Source organism: Dendrobates tinctorius, unplaced genomic scaffold, assembly GCF_039654945.1.
Source record: "Dendrobates tinctorius isolate UK_male_01 unplaced genomic scaffold, ASM3965494v1 ptg000165l, whole genome shotgun sequence".
NCBI classification, from domain to species: domain Eukaryota; kingdom Metazoa; phylum Chordata; class Amphibia; order Anura; family Dendrobatidae; genus Dendrobates; species Dendrobates tinctorius.
Window position 1 is genome coordinate 20,230,232 of NW_027361832.1, and position 17,188 is coordinate 20,247,419.

The 17,188-nt window shown below is 55.3% G+C and overlaps 9 non-coding genes and 2 pseudogenes across 9 annotated transcripts; all 11 read right to left on the reverse strand.

The window, feature by feature from the left end:
• Positions 1-687: 687 nt before the first annotated feature.
• LOC141053538 (5S ribosomal RNA) lies at positions 688-797 on the reverse strand (annotated as a pseudogene).
• Positions 798-1,451: 654 nt separating this feature from the next.
• LOC141053315 (5S ribosomal RNA) lies at positions 1,452-1,570 on the reverse strand. Its single transcript, XR_012221060.1, has one exon. It is a non-coding gene; the product is annotated as a 5S ribosomal RNA (ribosomal RNA).
• A 2,341-nt stretch (positions 1,571-3,911) lies between these two features.
• On the reverse strand, positions 3,912-4,031 carry LOC141053393 (5S ribosomal RNA). The gene has a single exon (XR_012221131.1). It is a non-coding gene; the product is annotated as a 5S ribosomal RNA (ribosomal RNA).
• Positions 4,032-5,108: 1,077 nt separating this feature from the next.
• On the reverse strand, positions 5,109-5,227 carry LOC141053273 (5S ribosomal RNA). Its single transcript, XR_012221023.1, has one exon. It is a non-coding gene; the product is annotated as a 5S ribosomal RNA (ribosomal RNA).
• Positions 5,228-7,572: 2,345 nt separating this feature from the next.
• LOC141053394 (5S ribosomal RNA) lies at positions 7,573-7,692 on the reverse strand. Its single transcript, XR_012221132.1, has one exon. It is a non-coding gene; the product is annotated as a 5S ribosomal RNA (ribosomal RNA).
• A 1,077-nt stretch (positions 7,693-8,769) lies between these two features.
• Positions 8,770-8,888, reverse strand: LOC141053307 (5S ribosomal RNA). Its single transcript, XR_012221053.1, has one exon. It is a non-coding gene; the product is annotated as a 5S ribosomal RNA (ribosomal RNA).
• A 1,035-nt stretch (positions 8,889-9,923) lies between these two features.
• On the reverse strand, positions 9,924-10,033 carry LOC141053539 (5S ribosomal RNA; annotated as a pseudogene).
• Positions 10,034-10,683: 650 nt separating this feature from the next.
• LOC141053601 (5S ribosomal RNA) lies at positions 10,684-10,802 on the reverse strand. Its single transcript, XR_012221220.1, has one exon. It is a non-coding gene; the product is annotated as a 5S ribosomal RNA (ribosomal RNA).
• A 2,341-nt stretch (positions 10,803-13,143) lies between these two features.
• LOC141053395 (5S ribosomal RNA) lies at positions 13,144-13,263 on the reverse strand. The gene has a single exon (XR_012221133.1). It is a non-coding gene; the product is annotated as a 5S ribosomal RNA (ribosomal RNA).
• Positions 13,264-14,340: 1,077 nt separating this feature from the next.
• LOC141053298 (5S ribosomal RNA) lies at positions 14,341-14,459 on the reverse strand. Its single transcript, XR_012221046.1, has one exon. It is a non-coding gene; the product is annotated as a 5S ribosomal RNA (ribosomal RNA).
• Positions 14,460-16,804: 2,345 nt separating this feature from the next.
• Positions 16,805-16,924, reverse strand: LOC141053396 (5S ribosomal RNA). The gene has a single exon (XR_012221134.1). It is a non-coding gene; the product is annotated as a 5S ribosomal RNA (ribosomal RNA).
• Between the last annotated feature and the right edge of the window lie 264 nt (positions 16,925-17,188).

A 17,188-nucleotide genomic window follows, 5' to 3' on the forward strand; every position in this document is an offset into this window, starting at 1 on the left:
TACTATGCAGTCTGGCTGCCGGCTGCCCTGTCCAGTGCTCAGCTCAGCTCCCGTTCTGAGAGAATTATCCCCGCTAAACCCCGCCTTAGAGAGAGAGGAACTATACCTCCGGTTGTGGCCGTGAGTACCGGTAACCAGGCCTCAGAGATCTGGGCCCTTCCCCCCAGCCTTCCCCCATCACGCCGACCCGGCCACCATTGGCCTCAAGATACGCCACCTTGACTGTCCTGTCTGTCTTATTATCATTAATATTTGCGTGCCTTAGCAGGAAAATACCCCCAATTCCCTCCCGCTCCTTCCTAGTACTGAATTTGGGTCCTGGGCAGCCGTTTGATTGGGTTAGTTACACAAGCTTCTTTGCAGAAGAAGACGTTACTTCTGCCGGCCGGACGTCCTCTAAAAATCATCCCCTGGGCGCCCGCTGAATGCCTGGCCCCTTAACGGCCCAGGATGCTTATGACGCCATCATTTCCAGAAGGCAGGCTGAGGGATCAATAAGCACTCTTAGCCGCGGTAAGGAGCTCGGTGTGAGGCATGCGAGGAGGCGTGGTAGCGTCCCTAGCTGCAAACCATCTCAGAGGCATCAGAGGCATTATGCGGCTTGGGGCTTCCAGCTTATGTTGGTGTCTGATAAGGCGCCCCTGTATACTAGCCGAGCTGGGCCAGGGAGCAAAATGTCATCAAAATGGTCTACAGCACTCGGTGTTCCCAGGAGGTCTACCATCCAAGTACTGTCCAAGCCCATCCCCGCTTTGCTTCCGAGTTCGGGCGTATCCAGGGTGGTATGGCCAGTAGACACGGCTTGGTCCATCGCCTGGCCAGCCTGCCTCAGGCTCGCGTGGTGGCGAGAACTCTGACCATGTGGAGGCGGGCTCCGAAGGGCCGATGCAAAGGCTGGGCCGACCCTACAGTCTTTGTTTGTTTTGCAGTGAAACCACGCGCCGCAGCAGGGCCCGAGCATCATTTGTCTTTAAATATGGCTCCACGCAGGGTCTCCTGCAGGATAAACCATTCATCTGGGGGGACGTGACAGAAGGAGCAAGCTTGAGCAGCCGCAACTTGAGGCGGATTGAGACGTCCAGGAGCGAATGAAGGAAGAGGGTGAGATGGTTGCCAGTGACTGTGTGCTGCTCTTCAGGGGAGTCGTGTTGCCTGCAAAGGTGTCCTGCTTGCTTCGGCCTGTAAACTGGCCTCCAGGTTGCCGGCGGATGCCCCCAAGCCCGCGGGAGGCGCTGGTCCTGTTGAAAGGAAGCCTAGTATTAAAAGTAAATAAGCAACAATGCTGGAGGACCACGGTGATGAGAAGGATGCTGGCAGTTTGCACGGACGAAATAGCGCAAGAGAGAAAGCAAATGAAAAGAGGAAAGAAGCATGTGTGCCCTTGTGAAAGGGAATGGAAAAAAGGAATAGAGGACAGTGACCCCTGCTGGTGGAAGGAAGGAAAAAGCAAAAGCCTACAGCACCTGGTATTCCCAGGCGGTCTCCCATCCAAGTACTAACCAGGCCCGACCCTGCTTAGCTTCCGAGATCAGACGAGAGCGGGCGTGTTCAGGGTGGTGTGGCCGTAGGCAGAGACAAGCTTCTCACTTGCTGCTTTTCTACTATGCAGTCTGGCTGCCGGCTGCCCTGTCCAGTGCTCAGCAAGAAAAAATTGCAGAGCTGGAAATGAACCCGGTCTAAAGGAGCGCACCTGTTCCTTAATCACGCCTGGCTGGCGCTCCTTTTTGGACTGTCTCACTTATCGCCAGTGCTCAGCAAGAGGCCCTTTTGTAATTTCCTTTCTCTTCACTTTTTTGCTGGCTCTCTTAAAGGGGTTGTAGGCAGAACGCCCCGCTCAGAGCCGCTGAGCTCACTGATCGGCTGCTGACGTGACCTCAGCGTCGCAGCCAATGCCACAGACCTGGAGCAGCAGTGAGACTCTCCGGTGGACCCGGGTAGGGTGAGTACAGGGCGGTTTGTTGCTTTCTAAAAGCCTGCAACCTGGGAAGAACATTTAATGAAAGGGAACAACCCCTTTGACTGTCTGCAGCGCGCCACACCTAGGAAGCGCACAGTCACTTGCAAGCGAGCACGCACATATGCTTGCACATGGCCACACCTCCTATTTGCCCCTGCAGCCTCAGCGCCAGCAAGTGTCAGACTGTCCTGTCTGTCTTATTATCATTAATATTTGCATGCCTTAGCAGGAAAATGCCCCCAATTCCCTCCCGCTCCTTCCTAGTGTAGGGTCAGACAGGTTCGCAGGATGCAGTGACGAGACACTAAACGAATGGTGGTTTTCGAAATTACTTTTATAAAACCCTAGCCGAAGGGCTAGGCTGAACAAAACAAGGAATAAGTACAACACCAACAGTCCACGCAGGGACTCAACAATCTTAACCCAATATAGTTTCACTTAGCCTTCCAGGGACTGCTGGGTTCGGTAGCGTGGCCGCGTTGAGGTCGCTGAGGCGGCTGTCCTGAGGAAAGTGATGTCGGTGGGGGCAACAGGCCCTGAAGAAAATAATACCGTTGGGGGGCAACAAGCCCTGAAGAAAACGAGGACGTTGGGGCGCAACAGGTCCTGAAGAAAACGGGGATGTTGGGGCGCAACAGGCCCTGAAGGAAACGCTGCTGCTGGGGCGCAACAAGCCCTGAAGGAAACGCTGCCGCTGGGGCGCAACAGGCCCTGAAGGAAACGGGGACATTGGGGCGCAACAGGCCCTGAAGATAACGCTGCCGCTGGGGCGCAACAGGCCCTGAAGGAAACGCTGCCGCTGGGGCGCAACAGGCCCTGAAGAAAACGCCTCCGCTGGGGCACAACAGACCCTGAAGAAAACGCTGCCGCTGGGGTGCAACAGACCCTGAAGAAAACACTGCCGCTGGGGCGCAACAGGCCCTGAAGAAAGCAATGCCGTTGGGTCTCAACAGGCCCTGAAGTAAATGATGGAGGTGGCGCGCGGTGATGACGCAGTTCCCCAGAAAGGCCTGTAGCCGTCCTTTACCAAGGAGTCTCTTCCTAAGCCAGGGTAGCGAGCTTTTAATCCCGCCTGTGACAAGGTGGCGTACCTTGAGGCCAATGGTGGCCGGGTCGGCGTGATGGGGGAAGGCTGGGGGGAAGGGCCCAGATCTCTGAGGCCTGGTTACCGGTACTCACGGCCACAACCGGAGGTATAGTTCCTCTCTCTCTAAGGCGGGGTTTAGCGGGGATAATTCTCTCAGAACGGGAGCGGGGAGCAGTCTCTGGGCACAGTCTCTCACGTCTCTCTTGTCGGTAAATCGGCCGCTTTCTCCTCGCAGGCTCCTCTCGGTACCCCTGCAAGTCACCCTGTGTCCTGCCTTCACTCCCTCTCTTCCCCAACTGCCACTTCAGCGCGTCCCCTGCTCCTTTTACCCTAGCCCCTCCCCCTGTTGCCCTGACAACCTCAGTCGCATGTCTCCCTTTGTAATTCCCCTGTTGTGCTTCCTTCAATAACTCTGATGGCGGTCCCCTTGGTTCCGGCCCAAACACTATATGGGGGTCCTCCTCCCCACACTAGTACTGAATTTGGGTCCTGGGCAGCCGTCTGATTGGGTTAGTTACACAAGCTTCTTTGCAGAAGAAGACGTTACTTCTGCCAGCCGGCCGGCCGGCCTCTAAAGATCATCCCCTGGGCGCCCGCTGAATGCCTGGCCCCTTAACGGCCCAGGATGCTTATGACGCCTTCATTTCCAGAAGGCAGGCCGAGGGGTCAATAAGCACTCTTAGCTGCGGCAAGGAGCTTGGTGTGAGGCATGCGAGGAGGCGTGGTAGCGTCCCTAGCTGCAAACCATCTCAGAGGCATCAGAGGCATTATGCGGCTTGGGGCTTCCAGCTTAGGTAATGTTGGTGTCTGATAAGGCGCCCCTGTATACTAGCCGAGCTGGGCCAGGGAGCAAAATGTCATCAAAATGGTCTACAGCACTCGGTGTTCCCAGGAGGTCTCCCATCCAAGTACTGTCCAAGCCCATCCCCGCTTTGCTTCCGAGTTCGGACGAGATCGGGCGTATCCAGGGTGGTATGGCCAGTAGACACGGCTTGGTCCATCGCCTGGCCAGCCTGCCTCAGGCTCGCATGGTGGCGAGAACTCTGACCATGTGGAGGCGGGCTCCGAAGGGCCGATGCAAAGGCTGGGCCGCCCCTACAGTCTTTGTTTGTTTTGCAGTGAAACCACGCGCCGCAGCAGGGCCCGAGCATCATTTGTCTTTAAATATGGCTCCACGCAGGGTCTCCTGCAGGCTAAACCATTCATCTGGGGGGACGTGACAGAAGGCGCAAGCTGGAGCAGCCGCAACTTGAGGCGGATTGAGACGTCCAGGAGCGAATGAAGGAAGAGGGTGAGATAGAATCATAGAATCTTAGAGTTGGAAGGGACCTCCTGGGCCATCTGGTCCAACCCCCTGCTCAAAGCAGGATTCGCTAAATCATCCCAGTCAGATGTCTGTCCAGCCTCTGTTTGAAGACTTCCATTGAAGGAGAACTCACCACTTCTCGTGGCAGCCTGTTCCACTCATTGATCACTCTAACTGTTAAAAAAAATTTTCTAATATCTAATCTGTGTCTCCTCCCATTCAGTTTCATCACATTGCTTCTAGTCTTTCCTTGTGCAAATGAGAATAAAATTGATCCTTCTACAATGTGACAGCCCTTTAGATATTTGTAGACAGCTATTAAGTCTCCTCTCAGTCTTCTCTTTTGCAAACTAAACATTCCCAAATCCTGCAACCTTTCCTCATAAGACAGGGTTTGCAGACCGGTCACCATTCTGGTTGCCAGTGACTGTGTGCTGCTCTTCAGGGGGGTCGTGTTGCCTGCAAAGGTGTCCTGCTTGCTTCGGCCTGTAAACTGGCCTCCAGGTTGCCGGCGGATGCCCCCAAGCCCGCGGGAGGCGCTGGTCCTGTTGAAAGGAAGCCTAGTATTAAAAGTAAATAAGCAACAATGCTGGAGGCCCACGGTGATGAGAAGGATGCTGGCAGTTTGCACGGACGAAATAGCGCAAGAGAGAAAGCAAATGAAAAGAGGAAAGAAGCATGTGTGCCCTTGTGAAAGGGAATGGAAAAAAGGCATAGAGGACAGTGACCCCTGCTGGTGGAAGGAAGGAAAAAGCAAAAGCCTACAGCACCTGGTATTCCCAGGCGGTCTCCCATCCAAGTACTAACCAGGCCCGACCCTGCTTAGCTTCCAAGATCAGACGAGATCGGGCGTGTTCAGGGTGGTGTGGCCGTAGGCAGAGACAGGCTTCTCACTTGCTGCTTTTCTACTATGCAGTCTGGCTGCCGGCTGCCCTGTCCAGTGCTCAGCAAGAAAAAAATGCAGAGCTGGAAATGAACCCGGTCTAAAGGAGCGCACCTGTTCCTTAATCACGCCTGGCTGGCGCTCCTTTTTGGACTGTCTCACTTATCGCCAGTGCTCAGCAAGAGGCCCTTTTGTAATTTCCTTTCTCTTCACTTTTTTGCTGGCTCTCTTAAAGGGGTTGTAGGCAGAACGCCCCGCTCAGAGCCGCTGAGCTCACTGATCGGCTGCTGACGTGACATCAGCGTCGCAGCCAATGCCACAGACCTGGAGCAGCAGTGAGACTCTCCGGTGGACCCGGGTAGGGTGAGTACAGGGCGGTTTGTTGCTTTCTAAAAGCCTGCAACCTGGGAGGAACATTTAATGAAAGGGAACAACCCCTTTGACTGTCTGCAGCGCGCCACACCTAGGAAGCGCACAGTCACTTGCAAGCGAGCACGCACATATGCTTGCACATGGCCACACCTCCTATTTGCCCCTGCAGCCTCAGCGCCAGCAAGTGTCAGACTGTCCTGTCTGTCTTATTATCATTAATATTTGCGTGCCTTAGCAGGAAAATGCCCCCAATTCCCTCCCGCTCCTTCCTAGTGTAGGGTCGGACAGGTTCGCAGGATGCAGTGACGAGACACTAAACGAATGGTGGTTTTCGAAATTACTTTTATAAAACCCTAGCCGAAGGGCTAGGCTGAACAAAACAAGGAATAAGTACAACACCAACAGTCCACGCAGGGACTCAACAATCTTAACCCAATATAGTTTCACTTAGCCTTCCAGGGACTGCTGGGTTCGGTAGCGTGGCCGCGTTGAGGTCGCTGAGGCGGCTGTCCTGAGGAAAGTGATGTCGGTGGGGGCAACAGGCCCTGAAGAAAATAATTCCGTTGGGGGGCAACAAGCCCTGAAGAAAACGAGGACGTTGGGGCGCAACAGGTCCTGAAGAAAACGGGGACGTTGGGGCGCAACAGGCCCTGAAGGAAACGCTGCCGCTGGGGCGCAACAAGCCCTGAAGGAAACGCTGCCGCTGGGGCGCAACAGGCCCTGAAGGAAACGGGGACATTGGGGCGCAACAGGCCCTGAAGATAACGCTGCCGCTGGGGCGCAACAGGCCCTGAAGGAAACGCTGCCGCTGGGGCGCAACAGGCCCTGAAGAAAACGCCTCCGCTGGGGCACAACAGGCCCTGAAGAAAACGCTGCCGCTGGGGTGCAACAGGCCCTGAAGAAAACACTGCCGCTGGGGCGCAACAGGCCCTGAAGAAAGCAATGCCGTTGGGTCTCAACAGGCCCTGAAGTAAATGATGGAGGTGGCGCGCGGTGATGACGCAGTTCCCCAGAAAGGCCTGTAGCCGTCCTTTACCAAGGAGTCTCTTCCTAAGCCAGGGTAGCGAGCCTTTAATCCCGCCTGTGACAAGGTGGCGTATCTTGAGGCCAATGGTGGCCGGGTCGGCGTGATGGGGGAAGGCTGGGGGGAAGGGCCCAGATCTCTGAGGCCTGGTTACCGGTACTCACGGCCACAACCGGAGGTATAGTTCCTCTCTCTCTAAGGCGGGGTTTAGCGGGGATAATTCTCTCAGAACGGGAGCGGGGAGCAGTCTCTGGGCACAGTCTCTCACGTCTCTCTTGTCGGTAAATCGGCCGCTTTCTCCTCGCAGGCTCCTCTCGGTACCCCTGCAAGTCACCCTGTGTCCTGCCTTCACTCCCTCTCTTCCCCAACTGCCACTTCAGCGCGTCCCCTGCTCCTTTTACCCTAGCCCCTCCCCCTGTTGCCCTGACAACCTCAGTCGCATGTCTCCCTTTGTAATTCCCCTGTTGTGCTTCCTTCAATAACTCTGATGGCGGTCCCCTTGGTTCCGGCCCAAACACTATATGGGGGTCCTCCTCCCCACACTAGTACTGAATTTGGGTCCTGGGCAGCCGTCTGATTGGGTTAGTTACACAAGCTTCTTTGCAGAAGAAGACGTTACTTCTGCCAGCCGGCCGGCCGGCCGGCCTCTAAAGATCATCCCCTGGGCGCCCGCTGAATGCCTGGCCCCTTAACGGCCCAGGATGCTTATGACGCCTTCATTTCCAGAAGGCAGGCCGAGGGGTCAATAAGCACTCTTAGCTGCGGCAAGGAGCTTGGTGTGAGGCATGCGAGGAGGCGTGGTAGCGTCCCTAGCTGCAAACCATCTCAGAGGCATCAGAGGCATTATGCGGCTTGGGGCTTCCAGCTTAGGTAATGTTGGTGTCTGATAAGGCGCCCCTGTATACTAGCCGAGCTGGGCCAGGGAGCAAAATGTCATCAAAATGGTCTACAGCACTCGGTGTTCCCAGGAGGTCTCCCATCCAAGTACTGTCCAAGCCCATCCCCGCTTTGCTTCCGAGTTCGGACGAGATCGGGCGTATCCAGGGTGGTATGGCCAGTAGACACGGCTTGGTCCATCGCCTGGCCAGCCTGCCTCAGGCTCGCATGGTGGCGAGAACTCTGACCATGTGGAGGCGGGCTCCGAAGGGCCGATGCAAAGGCTGGGCCGCCCCTACAGTCTTTGTTTGTTTTGCAGTGAAACCACGCGCCGCAGCAGGGCCCGAGCATCATTTGTCTTTAAATATGGCTCCACGCAGGGTCTCCTGCAGGCTAAACCATTCATCTGGGGGGACGTGACAGAAGGCGCAAGCTGGAGCAGCCGCAACTTGAGGCGGATTGAGACGTCCAGGAGCGAATGAAGGAAGAGGGTGAGATAGAATCATAGAATCGTAGAGTTGGAAGGGACCTCCTGGGCCATCTGGTCCAACCCCCTGCTCAAAGCAGGATTCGCTAAATCATCCCAGTCAGATGTCTGTCCAGCCTCTGTTTGAAGACTTCCATTGAAGGAGAACTCACCACTTCTCGTGGCAGCCTGTTCCACTCATTGATCACTCTAACTGTTAAAAAATTTTTTCTAATATCTAATCTGTGTCTCCTCCCATTCAGTTTCATCCCATTGCTTCTAGTCTTTCCTTGTGCAAATGAGAATAAAGTTGATCCTTCTACAATGTGACAGCCCTTTAGATATTTGTAGACAGCTATTAAGTCTCCTCTCAGTCTTCTCTTTTGCAAACTAAACATTCCCAAATCCTGCAACCTTTCCTCATAAGACAGGGTTTGCAGACCGGTCACCATTCTGGTTGCCAGTGACTGTGTGCTGCTCTTCAGGGGGGTCGTGTTGCCTGCAAAGGTGTCCTGCTTGCTTCGGCCTGTAAACTGGCCTCCAGGTTGCCGGCGGATGCCCCCAAGCCCGCGGGAGGCGCTGGTCCTGTTGAAAGGAAGCCTAGTATTAAAAGTAAATAAGCAACAATGCTGGAGGCCCACGGTGATGAGAAGGATGCTGGCAGTTTGCACGGACGAAATAGCGCAAGAGAGAAAGCAAATGAAAAGAGGAAAGAAGCATGTGTGCCCTTGTGAAAGGGAATGGAAAAAAGGCATAGAGGACAGTGACCCCTGCTGGTGGAAGGAAGGAAAAAGCAAAAGCCTACAGAACCTGGTATTCCCAGGCGGTCTCCCATCCAAGTACTAACCAGGCCCGACCCTGCTTAGCTTCCGAGATCAGACGAGATCGGGCGTGTTCAGGGTGGTGTGGCCGTAGGCAGAGACAGGCTTCTCACTTGCTGCTTTTCTACTATGCAGTCTGGCTGCCGGCTGCCCTGTCCAGTGCTCAGCAAGAAAAAAATGCAGAGCTGGAAATGAACCCGGTCTAAAGGAGCGCACCTGTTCCTTAATCACGCCTGGCTGGCGCTCCTTTTTGGACTGTCTCACTTATCGCCAGTGCTCAGCAAGAGGCCCTTTTGTAATTTCCTTTCTCTTCACTTTTTTGCTGGCTCTCTTAAAGGGGTTGTAGGCAGAACGCCCCGCTCAGAGCCGCTGAGCTCACTGATCGGCTGCTGACGTGACGTCAGCGTCGCAGCCAATGCCACAGACCTGGAGCAGCGGTGAGACTCTCCGGTGGACCCGGGTAGGGTGAGTACAGGGCGGTTTGTTGCTTTCTAAAAGCCTGCAACCTGGGAAGAACGTTTAATGAAAGGGAACAACCCCTTTGACTGTCTGCAGCGCGCCACACCTAGGAAGCGCACAGTCACTTGCAAGCGAGCACGCACATATGCTTGCACATGGCCACACCTCCTATTTGCCCCTGCAGCCTCAGCGCCAGCAAGTGTCAGACTGTCCTGTCTGTCTTATTATCATTAATATTTGCGTGCCTTAGCAGGAAAATACCCCCAATTCCCTCCCGCTCCTTCCTAGTACTGAATTTGGGTCCTGGGCAGCCGTTTGATTGGGTTAGTTACACAAGCTTCTTTGCAGAAGAAGACGTTACTTCTGCCGGCCGGACGTCCTCTAAAAATCATCCCCTGGGCGCCCGCTGAATGCCTGGCCCCTTAACGGCCCAGGATGCTTATGACGCCATCATTTCCAGAAGGCAGGCTGAGGGATCAATAAGCACTCTTAGCCGCGGCAAGGAGCTCGGTGTGAGGCATGCGAGGAGGCGTGGTAGCGTCCCTAGCTGCAAACCATCTCAGAGGCATCAGAGGCATTATGCGGCTTGGGGCTTCCAGCTTATGTTGGTGTCTGATAAGACGCCCCTGTATACTAGCCGAGCTGGGCCAGGGAGCAAAATGTCATCAAAATGGTCTACAGCACTCGGTGTTCCCAGGAGGTCTACCATCCAAGTACTGTCCAAGCCCATCCCCGCTTTGCTTCCGAGTTCGGGCGTATCCAGGGTGGTATGGCCAGTAGACACGGCTTGGTCCATCGCCTGGCCAGCCTGCCTCAGGCTCGCGTGGTGGCGAGAACTCTGACCATGTGGAGGCGGGCTCCGAAGGGCCGATGCAAAGGCTGGGCCGCCCCTACAGTCTTTGTTTGTTTTGCAGTGAAACCACGCGCCGCAGCAGGGCCCGAGCATCATTTGTCTTTAAATATGGCTCCACGCAGGGTCTCCTGCAGGATAAACCATTCATCTGGGGGGACGTGACAGAAGGAGCAAGCTTGAGGAGCCGCAACTTGAGGCGGATTGAGACGTCCAGGAGCGAATGAAGGAAGAGGGTGAGATGGTTGCCAGTGACTGTGTGCTGCTCTTCAGGGGGGTCTTGTTGCCTGCAAAGGTGTCCTGCTTGCTTCGGCCTGTAAACTGGCCTCCAGGTTGCCGGCGGATGCCCCCAAGCCCGCGGGAGGCGCTGGTCCTGTTGAAAGGAAGCCTAGTATTAAAAGTAAATAAGCAACAATGCTGGAGGACCACGGTGATGAGAAGGATGCTGGCAGTTTGCACGGACGAAATAGCGCAAGAGAGAAAGCAAATGAAAAGAGGAAAGAAGCATGTGTGCCCTTGTGAAAGGGAATGGAAAAAAGGAATAGAGGACAGTGACCCCTGCTGGTGGAAGGAAAAAGCAAAAGCCTACAGCACCTGGTATTCCCAGGCGGTCTCCCATCCAAGTACTAACCAGGCCCGACCCTGCTTAGCTTCCGAGATCAGACGAGATCGGGCGTGTTCAGGGTGGTGTGGCCGTAGGCAGAGACAAGCTTCTCACTTGCTGCTTTTCTACTATGCAGTCTGGCTGCCGTCTGCCCTGTCCAGTGCTCAGCAAGAAAAAATTGCAGAGCTGGAAATGAACCCGGTCTAAAGGAGCGCACCTGTTCCTTAATCACGCCTGGCTGGCGCTCCTTTTTGGACTGTCTCACTTATCGCCAGTGCTCAGCAAGAGGCCCTTTTGTAATTTCCTTTCTCTTCACTTTTTTGCTGGCTCTCTTAAAGGGGTTGTAGGCAGAACGCCCCGCTCAGAGCCGCTGAGCTCACTGATCGGCTGCTGACGTGACATCAGCGTCGCAGCCAATGCCACAGACCTGGAGCAGCAGTGAGACTCTCCGGTGGACCCGGGTAGGGTGAGTACAGGGCGGTTTGTTGCTTTCTAAAAGCCTGCAACCTGGGAAGAACATTTAATGAAAGGGAACAACCCCTTTGACTGTCTGCAGCGCGCCACACCTAGGAAGCGCACAGTCACTTGCAAGCGAGCACGCACATATGCTTGCACATGGCCACACCTCCTATTTGCCCCTGCAGCCTCAGCGCCAGCAAGTGTCAGACTGTCCTGTCTGTCTTATTATCATTAATATTTGCATGCCTTAGCAGGAAAATGCCCCCAATTCCCTCCCGCTCCTTCCTAGTGTAGGGTCAGACAGGTTCGCAGGATGCAGTGACGAGACACTAAACGAATGGTGGTTTTCGAAATTACTTTTATAAAACCCTAGCCAAAGGGCTAGGCTGAACAAAACAAGGAATAAGTACAACACCAACAGTCCACGCAGGGACTCAACAATCTTAACCCAATATAGTTTCACTTAGCCTTCCAGGGACTGCTGGGTTCGGTAGCGTGGCCGCGTTGAGGTCGCTGAGGCGGCTGTCCTGAGGAAAGTGATGTCGGTGGGGGCAACAGGCCCTGAAGAAAATAATACCGTTGGGGGGCAACAAGCCCTGAAGAAAACGAGGACGTTGGGGCGCAACAGGTCCTGAAGAAAACGGGGATGTTGGGGCGCAACAGGCCCTGAAGGAAACGCTGCCGCTGGGGCGCAACAAGCCCTGAAGGAAACGCTGCCGCTGGGGCGCAACAGGCCCTGAAGGAAACGGGGACATTGGGGCGCAACAGGCCCTGAAGATAACGCTGCCGCTGGGGCGCAACAGGCCCTGAAGGAAACGCTGCCGCTGGGGCGCAACAGGCCCTGAAGAAAACGCCTCCGCTGGGGCACAACAGACCCTGAAGAAAACGCTGCCGCTGGGGTGCAACAGACCCTGAAGAAAACACTGCCGCTGGGGCGCAACAGGCCCTGAAGAAAGCAATGCCGTTGGGTCTCAACAGGCCCTGAAGTAAATGATGGAGGTGGCGCGCGGTGATGACGCAGTTCCCCAGAAAGGCCTGTAGCCGTCCTTTACCAAGGAGTCTCTTCCTAAGCCAGGGTAGCGAGCTTTTAATCCCGCCTGTGACAAGGTGGCGTATCTTGAGGCCAATGGTGGCCGGGTCGGCGTGATGGGGGAAGGCTGGGGGGAAGGGCCCAGATCTCTGAGGCCTGGTTACCGGTACTCACGGCCACAACCGGAGGTATAGTTCCTCTCTCTCTAAGGCGGGGTTTAGCGGGGATAATTCTCTCAGAACGGGAGCGGGGAGCAGTCTCTGGGCACAGTCTCTCACGTCTCTCTTGTCGGTAAATCGGCCGCTTTCTCCTCGCAGGCTCCTCTCGGTACCCCTGCAAGTCACCCTGTGTCCTGCCTTCACTCCCTCTCTTCCCCAACTGCCACTTCAGCGCGTCCCCTGCTCCTTTTACCCTAGCCCCTCCCCCTGTTGCCCTGACAACCTCAGTCGCATGTCTCCCTTTGTAATTCCCCTGTTGTGCTTCCTTCAATAACTCTGATGGCGGTCCCCTTGGTTCCGGCCCAAACACTATATGGGGGTCCTCCTCCCCACACTAGTACTGAATTTGGGTCCTGGGCAGCCGTCTGATTGGGTTAGTTACACAAGCTTCTTTGCAGAAGAAGACGTTACTTCTGCCAGCCGGCCGGCCGGCCTCTAAAGATCATCCCCTGGGCGCCCGCTGAATGCCTGGCCCCTTAACGGCCCAGGATGCTTATGACGCCTTCATTTCCAGAAGGCAGGCCGAGGGGTCAATAAGCACTCTTAGCTGCGGCAAGGAGCTTGGTGTGAGGCATGCGAGGAGGCGTGGTAGCGTCCCTAGCTGCAAACCATCTCAGAGGCATCAGAGGCATTATGCGGCTTGGGGCTTCCAGCTTAGGTAATGTTGGTGTCTGATAAGGCGCCCCTGTATACTAGCCGAGCTGGGCCAGGGAGCAAAATGTCATCAAAATGGTCTACAGCACTCGGTGTTCCCAGGAGGTCTCCCATCCAAGTACTGTCCAAGCCCATCCCCGCTTTGCTTCCGAGTTCGGACGAGATCGGGCGTATCCAGGGTGGTATGGCCAGTAGACACGGCTTGGTCCATCGCCTGGCCAGCCTGCCTCAGGCTCGCATGGTGGCGAGAACTCTGACCATGTGGAGGCGGGCTCCGAAGGGCCGATGCAAAGGCTGGGCCGCCCCTACAGTCTTTGTTTGTTTTGCAGTGAAACCACGCGCCGCAGCAGGGCCCGAGCATCATTTGTCTTTAAATATGGCTCCACGCAGGGTCTCCTGCAGGCTAAACCATTCATCTGGGGGGACGTGACAGAAGGCGCAAGCTGGAGCAGCCGCAACTTGAGGCGGATTGAGACGTCCAGGAGCGAATGAAGGAAGAGGGTGAGATAGAATCATAGAATCTTAGAGTTGGAAGGGACCTCCTGGGCCATCTGGTCCAACCCCCTGCTCAAAGCAGGATTCGCTAAATCATCCCAGTCAGATGTCTGTCCAGCCTCTGTTTGAAGACTTCCATTGAAGGAGAACTCACCACTTCTCGTGGCAGCCTGTTCCACTCATTGATCACTCTAACTGTTAAAAAAAATTTTCTAATATCTAATCTGTGTCTCCTCCCATTCAGTTTCATCACATTGCTTCTAGTCTTTCCTTGTGCAAATGAGAATAAAGTTGATCCTTCTACAATGTGACAGCCCTTTAGATATTTGTAGACAGCTATTAAGTCTCCTCTCAGTCTTCTCTTTTGCAAACTAAACATTCCCAAATCCTGCAACCTTTCCTCATAAGACAGGGTTTGCAGACCGGTCACCATTCTGGTTGCCAGTGACTGTGTGCTGCTCTTCAGGGGGGTCGTGTTGCCTGCAAAGGTGTCCTGCTTGCTTCGGCCTGTAAACTGGCCTCCAGGTTGCCGGCGGATGCCCCCAAGCCCGCGGGAGGCGCTGGTCCTGTTGAAAGGAAGCCTAGTATTAAAAGTAAATAAGCAACAATGCTGGAGGCCCACGGTGATGAGAAGGATGCTGGCAGTTTGCACGGACGAAATAGCGCAAGAGAGAAAGCAAATGAAAAGAGGAAAGAAGCATGTGTGCCCTTGTGAAAGGGAATGGAAAAAAGGCATAGAGGACAGTGACCCCTGCTGGTGGAAGGAAGGAAAAAGCAAAAGCCTACAGCACCTGGTATTCCCAGGCGGTCTCCCATCCAAGTACTAACCAGGCCTGACCCTGCTTAGCTTCCGAGATCAGACGAGATCGGGCGTGTTCAGGGTGGTGTGGCCGTAGGCAGAGACAGGCTTCTCACTTGCTGCTTTTCTACTATGCAGTCTGGCTGCCGGCTGCCCTGTCCAGTGCTCAGCAAGAAAAAAATGCAGAGCTGGAAATGAACCCGGTCTAAAGGAGCGCACCTGTTCCTTAATCACGCCTGGCTGGCGCTCCTTTTTGGACTGTCTCACTTATCGCCAGTGCTCAGCAAGAGGCCCTTTTGTAATTTCCTTTCTCTTCACTTTTTTGCTGGCTCTCTTAAAGGGGTTGTAGGCAGAACGCCCCGCTCAGAGCCGCTGAGCTCACTGATCGGCTGCTGACGTGACATCAGCGTCGCAGCCAATGCCACAGACCTGGAGCAGCAGTGAGACTCTCCGGTGGACCCGGGTAGGGTGAGTACAGGGCGGTTTGTTGCTTTCTAAAAGCCTGCAACCTGGGAAGAACATTTAATGAAAGGGAACAACCCCTTTGACTGTCTGCAGCGCGCCACACCTAGGAAGCGCACAGTCACTTGCAAGCGAGCACGCACATATGCTTGCACATGGCCACACCTCCTATTTGCCCCTGCAGCCTCAGCGCCAGCAAGTGTCAGACTGTCCTGTCTGTCTTATTATCATTAATATTTGCGTGCCTTAGCAGGAAAATGCCCCCAATTCCCTCCCGCTCCTTCCTAGTGTAGGGTCGGACAGGTTCGCAGGATGCAGTGACGAGACACTAAACGAATGGTGGTTTTCGAAATTACTTTTATAAAACCCTAGCCGAAGGGCTAGGCTGAACAAAACAAGGAATAAGTACAACACCAACAGTCCACGCAGGGACTCAACAATCTTAACCCAATATAGTTTCACTTAGCCTTCCAGGGACTGCTGGGTTCGGTAGCGTGGCCGCGTTGAGGTCGCTGAGGCGGCTGTCCTGAGGAAAGTGATGTCGGTGGGGGCAACAGGCCCTGAAGAAAATAATTCCGTTGGGGGGCAACAAGCCCTGAAGAAAACGAGGACGTTGGGGCGCAACAGGTCCTGAAGAAAACGGGGACGTTGGGGCGCAACAGGCCCTGAAGGAAACGCTGCCGCTGGGGCGCAACAAGCCCTGAAGGAAACGCTGCCGCTGGGGCGCAACAGGCCCTGAAGGAAACGGGGACATTGGGGCGCAACAGGCCCTGAAGATAACGCTGCCGCTGGGGCGCAACAGGCCCTGAAGGAAACGCTGCCGCTGGGGCGCAACAGGCCCTGAAGAAAACGCCTCCGCTGGGGCACAACAGGCCCTGAAGAAAACGCTGCCGCTGGGGTGCAACAGGCCCTGAAGAAAACACTGCCGCTGGGGCGCAACAGGCCCTGAAGAAAGCAATGCCGTTGGGTCTCAACAGGCCCTGAAGTAAATGATGGAGGTGGCGCGCGGTGATGACGCAGTTCCCCAGAAAGGCCTGTAGCCGTCCTTTACCAAGGAGTCTCTTCCTAAGCCAGGGTAGCGAGCCTTTAATCCCGCCTGTGACAAGGTGGCGTATCTTGAGGCCAATGGTGGCCGGGTCGGCGTGATGGGGGAAGGCTGGGGGGAAGGGCCCAGATCTCTGAGGCCTGGTTACCGGTACTCACGGCCACAACCGGAGGTATAGTTCCTCTCTCTCTAAGGCGGGGTTTAGCGGGGATAATTCTCTCAGAACGGGAGCGGGGAGCAGTCTCTGGGCACAGTCTCTCACGTCTCTCTTGTCGGTAAATCGGCCGCTTTCTCCTCGCAGGCTCCTCTCGGTACCCCTGCAAGTCACCCTGTGTCCTGCCTTCACTCCCTCTCTTCCCCAACTGCCACTTCAGCGCGTCCCCTGCTCCTTTTACCCTAGCCCCTCCCCCTGTTGCCCTGACAACCTCAGTCGCATGTCTCCCTTTGTAATTCCCCTGTTGTGCTTCCTTCAATAACTCTGATGGCGGTCCCCTTGGTTCCGGCCCAAACACTATATGGGGGTCCTCCTCCCCACACTAGTACTGAATTTGGGTCCTGGGCAGCCGTCTGATTGGGTTAGTTACACAAGCTTCTTTGCAGAAGAAGACGTTACTTCTGCCAGCCGGCCGGCCGGCCGGCCTCTAAAGATCATCCCCTGGGCGCCCGCTGAATGCCTGGCCCCTTAACGGCCCAGGATGCTTATGACGCCTTCATTTCCAGAAGGCAGGCCGAGGGGTCAATAAGTACTCTTAGCTGCGGCAAGGAGCTTGGTGTGAGGCATGCGAGGAGGCGTGGTAGCGTCCCTAGCTGCAAACCATCTCAGAGGCATCAGAGGCATTATGCGGCTTGGGGCTTCCAGCTTAGGTAATGTTGGTGTCTGATAAGGCGCCCCTGTATACTAGCCGAGCTGGGCCAGGGAGCAAAATGTCATCAAAATGGTCTACAGCACTCGGTGTTCCCAGGAGGTCTCCCATCCAAGTACTGTCCAAGCCCATCCCCGCTTTGCTTCCGAGTTCGGACGAGATCGGGCGTATCCAGGGTGGTATGGCCAGTAGACACGGCTTGGTCCATCGCCTGGCCAGCCTGCCTCAGGCTCGCATGGTGGCGAGAACTCTGACCATGTGGAGGCGGGCTCCGAAGGGCCGATGCAAAGGCTGGGCCGCCCCTACAGTCTTTGTTTGTTTTGCAGTGAAACCACGCGCCGCAGCAGGGCCCGAGCATCATTTGTCTTTAAATATGGCTCCACGCAGGGTCTCCTGCAGGCTAAACCATTCATCTGGGGGGACGTGACAGAAGGCGCAAGCTGGAGCAGCCGCAACTT